A 10,577-nucleotide genomic window follows, 5' to 3' on the forward strand; every position below is an offset into this window, starting at 1 on the left:
TTTGCTAATACCGTGTCAGTTGCCATCATTTGTGTTTGTAATTGCAATGTCAGCATTTAGTGCAAAACTAAGTTCATCTGAGGACGACTTTCACTTCCGCCCGTTGCTCTCTTTATCACGTAAAAGTGGGTAAACGTAACATCCTGGATACAAGAGATGAAGTAACAACCAACAGTTCATCAGATAATGACATTTAAATAGATCAGATTCTTTCTTAAATACAAACACACAATACACATTGTACTAGTAAGGCAATGTGTATTAGTAAGTAGTAGTAGTAAGTAGTAGTTAATCACTTTAACTTTTTTTGGTCCATGCTACAGTAACCTGTGCTTGGTTTGAAATGTAAATGAACAAATCTCTGGGAACAAAAATGTAAAAGTTGGAGTTCAAAAGTCTCCAGATTCACCTGACATTTTATGTCAAATCTATAGAAAAGTTACGCATCTGAAATATAAAGGTGCACTAAAGACATTGAAATTGAAAAAGGCAAATACAATTCATTAAATCTAGGGAAATGTAAGGAGACAAATAATTCAGATGCACAAATAAAAATATGATTCAAATAAATTACACACAGAAGAACAGAAAAATACAAGTTATTGGAATATGAAACAATAAATCAAAGAAACCTAGTGTTTACCGAAAAAAAGAGTGCCCATAAATAAATTGTCATAGCATGAGGAACATAAAGAATTTAAATGTATCATACATATAAGCTTAACAGCTATAACAGCTCCAAATTCAGTTTCAAGGAGGAATGTGTTGTGAAGCAAAATAAACATTGAATAATTAAAAAAAAAAAAGAAAACTTAAACAGAATAATTAAGAAAATGTGAACCTGATTGGAGACAGTACTATTGAACTAGTTCTACTCTGAGCCTCTCCCAGATGACTGAGCTTCTCACCCGACCCCTAAGAGAGCCCTGCAGCTCCTGTATTTGTTTGAAATATCTTACTTTTAAAATGGTAAAAATAAAAAAAACCCTTCACAATAGTCAGTTGAATATAAAGCATCGGCGATGCACTCACCTTCATCCTCTATCAACATCATCATCATCATCTGCCCTTCCCCCATTTTCCTCTTTTATTCATCCTTTTTTTTATGAGGCCGCGGCCGCAGAGCCGCTCTGTTGCTGGATGCACGCTTGGCATATAGATGACCCACTTCTCAGCTTTGCTGTTTGGAGCTCTGGCTGCAGGGCTGTGAGGATCTCTCCCCCCCGACCCCCTCCACCAATTTAAGAACATGTCCGCGATGAGCTCAATTCACTCACTTCACTCACTTCATTGAATGATGCTTATTTAGCAGCTCGTCTTTGAACAGAGCTCCAGTGACAGATCAGAGATGAGGGCGCTGGGTTCACATTAGAGTCATTCTGTCGAAAGTGAAAGTGAAAGTAAAGAGTATTTTAAGTAAAATTCAGAGTTAAAGACCTCCGAATGACAGCATCATTAATATTAAAGCAACCAGCTGTTGCTGCATCAGCTGAAGGTGAGTCACAGGTCTGTCTCCTCCCTTGGGCGTGTCCCAACCATCTGCTCTGCGCTGTCCCTCTGATGCGCTCCTTTCTTGTCGTCACTCCCAGTGGCAACCTTCAACTCCCACTTTGCCAACCCTGACTCTTCTCCACGCCACTTGACAAAATCCATTCAAGAAACTTCAACTTTCTCATCAGAGGGCTCCTGCTCAGCGTGCATTATCCAGATCTGAAGACTTGTGACGCAGCGGTGAAACCAAAAATGCATTTAAGATAAATCAAAACTTTTTGTTTGTCAGTTTTGAAGGTCTAATTCAAATTCCAAAGACTTGTGTTTTTTGAAACAGCAAAACTACTTCAAGGGCAGTGAGTGATCTGAAAATGGCGTTCACATTGTGTGTGTGAAAACTGCGATTTGGGGATCGAACAGTGATTTGGCAGCTGCGAGTGGTGAGTGAAAGGTCGGCCCCAGCCTCACGGCAGACAATCTGACTGATGAGGGATCTACAGAAGCTCATGTTCTCATAAGCCCAGACTGAGGACAGACCATTCATGCCATCAAGTCAATTACGAACTTATTACGATTACATAAGCTGCTCATACATGACCGCGTGGAGCGTCATGTGGAACAAACAAGGGCCTCCTCTTCAGGCTGACTCACAGGCCTGTGTGTGTGTGTGTGAGTGTGTGAGTGTGTCATAATTAGATCTTCAGACTTTGATGCCCTAGATGGTCTGAGTGGTGTCCAGTTGTGTCACGACTGAGACCAAACAGCTAAAGTCAGGCCGGATCTGTTGTAGTGTGTGTGTGTGTGTCGGGGCAGGGGTCTGGTGGAGCGGCAGCCAGGATTAGATATTACACACGTCTAAAATTAGAGCTGATATTTAACAAGCTGCACTTAGATGTCAAGCTCAATCAATTTGTGGTTGGTTTTCTGACGCTCACGCTTCAGAGCTGACGTCTCCCCGGTTCCATCCAGTGTCACTTTTTAAGACACACAAATATGAGTCACGATGCTTCTGATGACGCTTCATATCAGGTTAAAGTAGCAAGTCTGACCACAAGTAAACAATAGAGCAAAAGGTTCGAAAAATGAAATGGGAAAAAAGACTGTTTTTATTATTTATTATTTATTTAAGTGTATGAACCAATCAGTTCAGAAATATTCCTTTAATTTTCAGATTTTAGTCTCACACATTCTTTCAGGTAATTATAGTTGTATAACTGTTTTGACTGTGCGAATTTCATTCGAACATTAACTACCTTTTGTGTTTATATACCTGTATTCCCTCATAGTTTTTAAATGAAAGAGAATACTTAAAGTGAATAAGTAATGTTGTGAATAAGTAATACTGAACTCCTATTTATCATATATATATATATATATATATATATATATATATATATATATATATATATATATATATATATATATATATATATATATATATATATATATATATATTCATGGCTCTGCTCTCTGGCACTGCTCTCATCTGATGATCAAAATGTGTGGGAGAGCTGATTAACCGCTGGTCACAATCCAAAAAACAACAGCATGAATCATCAACTGTCTCCATCTGGTTGTAATCAGGTCTATTTATCAGCTGTGTTCCGCCGTCAATCTGGAGCAAAGTGATTAAATCTCCTCACCGCAGAGGGAATCCCATCCAAAGTGTGTGTGTGTGTGTTAATTCCAACGGCAGGGGTTTAGCTGGGATGAGGAGTTTCACTGTTGTCGAGTCATGACTCTTTCTCTCTCTCTCTCTCTCTCTGACACACACAGAGACAGCAGGGAAGGTTATGTCCTTGTCATAGAAGAGGAGCAGCGCTCCCCTCACAGAAAGCACACACACACACACACATTGGTCTTGCTATCTTAGTGAGGACCGTCATTGGCATACATTGACATCACCCTTTCCCCAGCCTCTCAACCTAAACTTAACCATATAAAGATAACCTTTACTCATAACCAAACTAAAACCCAATAATAATGGCCCAGATATTTTGTAGTTCTAACCCTCAAAATGAGTCCTGACAAAGTGAGGACCAGGAAAAAAGATGTCCTCACTTTGCAAAAATGTCCTCACTCTGTTGATTCAAAAACTCATAAGGGTTCTGACAAAGATGGAAGTACACGCACACACACACACACACACACGAGGGACAGAAGGGGCCTGGCTCTGCACCTCACAGTCACAACAGTGTCACACTGAGAGGTTGAACCTCATTTATCAGCTTACAGCTTGATCGCACGTGACCATCCCGACACCACACACACACATGTCCACAGGCTCCCAGTATTGACCTGGAGCAGGCTCCGTCCTGTAACATGGCACGGCTAAACGAGGTCAAGCTGCAATCTGAGCCTAAATTGAGGAGCCATTTTGACAAGGCTGCAGGGACCACGTCTGTTTCCAGTCAAAAATTCAGTCGGTTCGGAAGAATGACGTAAATAATGGGTAGTAAATAGTCATGGCAATGGTTGCCATTCAATTGTAAATCTATCATCTGCTGGGTCATAGCTGCATTGTTGTGGCACAGAACACAAGCTTCAGGTCGTAACTGAAAGCGTGGACTAGGTATATCTGAACAGGAGGAGGCCCTGGGGCAAACCTGGAACACGCTCTCAACAATCACGCCTTTCAGCCAGAAGCGGGTCTTCACAGTCGAATGGCAGGACTCGGTCTCAGAGGGAAGAGACTCGAAGCCTAATCCCTGTTCCACATCACGATAAGCCAGTAAAGCAGGACTTAGGCCAAGTTTTTAGGATGTATCAGAACTGAGGTGGTCAAAAGTATTGATCCTCTGAAAAGTATTTGCCAAGGTATCGATGCAGCAGTCTGCGCTCTCTCTCAGCAGACAGACAGGGACACCAGCACCGGGCCTTCATGGAAAAAAATCTAGGGCTAGAGCACAACCTCAGTCTATGCTAACTGTGTTTAACTTGACTTAAAGGCATTTTCTTCTTTTAAAGATGCAGACTGAAGCGGACAGAAGTCAACTTGCAATAACACATAAGCGGTTACAGTCAACTCGTCCTGTCAAGTCTCCTGAAGCTTTGAAGATATTTGTGAGGAAGAGAAAACATGACAGATGGAATGCATTGATCTGTGGTTCCGTCTTTTATATTGAGACAAATGTAATCCTTTATAAGTATTTTTTATCCTCATGGTATCACTATCGATACTGAGTTTGCTATTTTGATATTGTGACAACCCTACACACGAGAGAGATTATATCTTGGGTCCTAAGCATCACCCCGCATAAGCTCCAGAGGAGATTTAAAGCAAATTCGACAGAGGTTTCTCACGAATGCGCCCCATGATCATCCACACTGTTTTCGTTGAGCTAGCAATACTCAAAGAGTATGAGGTTCACAGTGTAAGTGAGACATGCTTCCAGGAAGCCTTAGCTATCAACTATTAATAATCTTAGATTTCCTATCTCTGTGATGGCTTGGCCGAAACATTTTCAGAAAAATTTCCATGTAAGAAGTCAAAATGATCTTGTCGATGAAGTCAGAAGGAACAGGATGAGCAGCTGTGAAACTGAAGCGGGAGAGCTCACCACAGCCTTCAGACAGGACCTGGAGGGTTTTCATTGAACATTGGGTAGATGTTGTGCCATAGATGGGTGTGACCATGTGAGGAGAAAAATGGCTCGCAGAGCAGGACAAATCACAATTCATCTTGATGAACGAAGAGCAGCGTCATATGGCTGCTGTCAGAAACTCATGACGCTTGCTTTCCCAGGTTCTGTCAGTCGCGTCAGCCTTCAGAGCACAACGGGAAAGATCTGAAACGCCTTTGTGCAGGCCGCCCGCCCGGAGGCATCACTTCCACTGATGCGTCCACGCTCTTCTTCACTCGGCAAAAGAGATTCGACAAGAATCAGAGAAGCTGTTGCTGCTCTACTTACATCGGCTTTTGTGAATGTCAGGAGGAGGAATGGGAGCGAGAATTAGAGGGGGAAATTCTTGCAGAGTGACTGGCAATGTGTCTACAAACCAAGCAAGCAAACCACTTCCAAGACTGCTGATGAGACTGGACCGCTCCGTAGTGTATGCTCCAGAACCATCCAAGGACACTCTTCAAGCTGATCGCCAACACACAAACCACATCACTAGTGACCCACAGGTCAGGCATGACTCTGCAACTGTTGTCTTTCATTGCCTCCACTCCATACTTCTTAGTGAGGCAGTCATAGCAGATAAAAAAGCAAAAGTGTGTCACGTTTCTCCACCACCAACCCCTTCCTCCACATCCACTTGCTACACTTTCAAGGACGATGGAAAATGCTAGCAAAACCTGGCTTTGTTCAGCCTTATTTTACTCAAAAATATCTCATCCACTTGATTTAAGATAAATTCTTTCAAGACAATGCAGTCTTTTTTTCACTTGTTCCATTGGCAGATTTTTTTCCACTTCTTTCAAGGTAAAAATACAGTGAAATAAGTGATAAAAACCTGCCAATAGAAGTGAAAAAACATTACATTCTAATCACTTTAAAAGAAGTGCATTTATATTAAATCAAGTGGGATGAGATATTATAACTAAAAATAAGGCTTAAAAAACTTTTAGAACTTTTAGAGGCCTTCCTTCTTAAAGGATCAGCAGGCAAATCTCAGGCATTTCATGTAGCTATCCTGGTTCGTGTGGGCTTTCCGAGATGGCCCAGCGTGACTCATTGGTTTCTCAACTTGCTGAAGAAACGTTTTAAATAAGAAGGCAGTTGCAGGTGTCAGCCTCTATACATCTCCTGTTGGCTCAGGCAGGGCAGCCTTCATGACCAAAAGCTATGAACCGCTGCACATGCAACAGTCATACTGGCAAAACAGAAACCCAACAATATAGGTTGACGCACTTACAAATGACACATTTTCTACAGAGCCAAGTCATTATCGAGTCCATCATCGCCCCTTCAGAAAGACTTACAAATGTTTTCCCCTCTGCTTGACACACTGGAGTCCAGCGACTGCAGGAAGCTGATATACACAGCTTTCACCGTGCAGATTCAGAGCACATTAACTTTTCGGACAAGCCTTAGAACGATCTCGCCGGGATTTAATAGAGCTGTCAAACGCGAGGCCTGAAGATGGAAGAAAGGACAGTAAATGCAAATCACTGGGATGTCGTTGATGCCGCTTCAGTTGCCGCTTCTATCCTGGTCGCATTCCTGAGCCGCGCATTCTCCGCTAAAATTAAACAGCCCAGAGCTGGGCGGAAGAGTGATGCTGCTCCTCTGCGCCTGGTCACCTGTCACTAATTGTAATGGCAAAATAGCAACCGCCCGCTGTAACTCCGCCAGCTGATCTCCGCGCTAATACTTTCTCGCTGCCAACCAGCAAAGCTGGCGCTTTACTACAGCGATGAGGCGGTTTATCCAGGTTTATCCACCTACCAGCTGAGATGCTTAAATCATCTGCTCACTCAAGCTAAACTGCAAACAATCATTAAACACAGACGACTGGTCCGCCTTCCCTTCCATTCATTCATGATCATCCATTCATGACATCTTGCAGCCCAGTATCTAAGATCAGAGTGAGGTTGTTGAACACCCAGCTGATCATCTGAGTCCATCTCTGCCTGACCCCCGGGTGAAATCTCTCTCCGTCGTGGGACAAACACATATAGAGCCTGACAAGCGCCAGCAGGCATCCTGCACTCAGCAGAGTCAGTCACCCAGAATTCCCAGTCTCTGTGTGGAGGCCAGCCGTCATCTTCAGTTGAGACTTTTCCAAGAAAGGAGGAGAATTTCTCAAGCTCCAGAATGGACTTTCAAGGACCCATCACCGTGAACAGTCGTGAAGAGTGGTCTTTTTCACTGATCTGAACCAGCGCACAAACATCAAAAGCAGAGGGAAAGTGACAATTTAAGTGCGGCGTGAATGCCATTTCTGACACCTTTTTTTTCACCGTCAGTGGGGAAAATCAGTACCGAAATAGACCACTCCACCCCAGTTCTTTTCAGGAAAAACCTGAATACAAGCACAGGCAAAAATAGCTGAAATGGTGTGGCCATTTCAATCTCGTGAGGAACTCATATTTCCTGCCTCATTCGACACCACAAAGTCTGTGCATTAACATTCAAAGTACTCCACGCAGCCTCTTCAAAGGCTTCAGTCAAATAATGTGGCGACATTACATAATCTTGGCCGTCGGATTAAAGGAGGAAGATGATGTTGGTGGGTAATTTGGGTGGATTTTGCAGAGGGTGGATCATGAGGTCTGCTATCAACTTCAAACACATTACAGAGCCGAAGATATGAGGACCGCTCAAAACACGCTGATGCCCTTGGTCCCTTCATGCGATACACCAAAAAGTAAATCTGATAAAACAAAAAACTAGCGATTGTCTGCGCTGGAATACACATCTGGGCTAAAAAGAGGCTGAGCTAAAAATGCAGCTTCCAGGTGACTGAGTTTTTGTCACTACAGTGTTGCCAAACTCACTGAAGGAGCCAAAATTTCAGTCCAAGTCAGCAGCACGACTCATTTCGATTCATTCTTTCAGTCAACAGTCTTTCACTGGCACATCTTTTACAGATATGTGTGATTCTTATGACGATTGGAGGCAACTTCAGCGCAGCTCTGTGGCTGGTTTCGACGTACACCATTGACTGTAACACAAACATGAACTTTGCCAACATCCTTCAACATCACCTTAAGTGTTTTAGAACCTTATTGGATCAAACTGCTCGCAACAACACAGAGCATGAACACTGTACGCTTTGTGTGGTATGTTATTAACTTTAACTATACAAATTACAGCTCCAGTGGACTAGTTACAATAGAGGTGTATTTTCCCACCAGGTCTTGGGTTTGAAGTACAACCATAGTTACAATGCTCCACCTCAGTCTTGACTGAAACAGAGAGGGAGAAAGACATTCAGCAGACTGGAGTAATAGACTGCTACTGCAGAACTAACCACAACGTCGTCACCTTTGTGAACCTTATTTTTTGGTCTGCCGGTGGATTTAGTTTGGCTTTAGATTGCGGTTATTGGATTTGGATTATCCGAGCAAACAAAAGTCCTTTACATTCGCCAATGGAGGAAACATTGCAAGGAAGGCAGCAAACATTCTTGTGTCCAAACAGCTCTTTTTCAGTTAACTCTTTGGAATAAAAGTGCTGACTCGACCAAAAGATGATTTGGTCATAAATCAGGCTTCACCGCAATCAATTTTCTGGAATGGTTGTGTCTAAAAAAGCCATTTTTGTTTTTCAATGGTTTTCCCATTTCTCTCATCAGCTCATGAATTCGAGTAGTCAGAATGGAAATCCATGAGACCAGAATTTGGGGGTGGATTTTGTAATTAGTTCTGGTGACCACAGAAGTGTTTACGATGGAGGAGGACATGTTGCTTCGAGAAATCTGTCGGCCAGCGGCAACAAAGGCGGAGGACTAAATGGGAGGGAATCCCCTCTGGTCATGTAGCCTGGTGCCCTCTCTGGAAAACGCTGCAAGCAGGACTGAGTCTGAGCGCAACCAAGGAGGCAATGTGGGGGAGCAAAGGCAAACTGCCCCCGTGCTGAGGCTGATACAGGTGGCGGCACAACCAAAGCTTGCCACACCATCAGCGGGCAGACGTCCAACTTGTTGTAGTTTCTCCTGGAGTATAAAGGGGGCGATACATTCATGAAGGATGGTTGCCGAGCAGCAGCCAAGTGTCCGCAGGCTGTGCCTCGAAACACTGGCACAGTGTTGCCTTGGGAATAAAAAAAGAAAATGTACTTCATAAATCATTCTTCATTATTTAAATTCAAAGTTTAACTCCTCAGTAACTTATTTGGTCTTCAATCCGTAGTCCGATTGTAAATTTGGAAAAGAGAGTCTGTGAGTTACGTCCCCCAAATGAAATATACCTTTATAAAAAGTACTTCTATATCATATTTACATGTGTTACCTATGTTTCCTGTGACCCATGCATTCACCACTGAGAAAGGCCTTCTAAGATTGATGATTTATGATGAGAATCATTGAATAAAACTGACATGTTTCAGTAACAAAAGACTTTTCCTGCAGTCCCTTCTTTAGCTTAAACACACAAAACAACCATCACAGTATAGAATGTGGCCCCTGTTCTAGTTTGTCGCTCTGGTATCTTCTTACAGTGAGAACCACCTGCAAGGCGATGTGCTAACAGCGCAGCAGGACCTCATCTAATGACAATAAGAAAGGAAAGTTACGGCTGAAGGGTCAACCTTTTCTGCTCGTCCACCACCAGAGGATACCCAGTTGTCGACATCCGCTCATGTCATCAGGTGATAAATCGCACCCAGACTTGTTAGACTTACGGTGAAATATCTCAAGGCTGATGCTCAGCTGACTCATACTGACCACTGCCGCTGTGGCGGCTTCACATTTCAGTGGGGTGGTTGAAGTGAAAACACAAGTTCATCTTCATAATTCTCACAAAAATGATCCACAATGAACAGATACTTTGGCAGGAGGAGTGAACTCTGGTCTTGAGCAGGGAACCAGGATGTGAGCAGCTAATCACTTCCGCCTGCAGGGGAGATGAGAGAACAAGAGGATGAGGGTGGGATTGGGGGAGGGCCTATGCTATTTTTAACAGGATTCCACAATGACAGCTGTCACCTTTCCCTAGTGTCTGTGGATGGAAAATGACCACCAGGAAAGAATGAAACTGTTCTGGCAAAGTAAACTGATGATGGCGCTGTCACATGCTATAAAACTTAAAAAACGAACTGCAGACTGTGACTGGCTCTTCCTCTATACTGTATATGTAGACGAATTTGAATCAATAAAATATCAACGTGAAGGAACAAGAAATTTTGCATTCATAGAAATTTTAAACAAGACTGAAACAAAAACCTTCATAATTTTTCCCCCTTTTGCACCTCTCAAACGCATCGCTCTGACCAGGTTACAGATGGATGCTTTAAACAGGCCTAATAAATACATGTTTGAAAGATGAGTAAAATAACCTTAAAAAGAAACGAGTATTTTTTAACAACCTCACTGAATATTCAGCAACGTCAAGCAGAACTACAGAAAACAGAGAGTGGATGCTGAGGTGTACAAAAATAATCCAGAAGTATGTGTTGTGTGGATGCAGAGAGGGTCGG

This window comes from Synchiropus splendidus, chromosome 1 (assembly GCF_027744825.2).
Source record: "Synchiropus splendidus isolate RoL2022-P1 chromosome 1, RoL_Sspl_1.0, whole genome shotgun sequence".
Classification (NCBI taxonomy): domain Eukaryota; kingdom Metazoa; phylum Chordata; class Actinopteri; order Syngnathiformes; family Callionymidae; genus Synchiropus; species Synchiropus splendidus.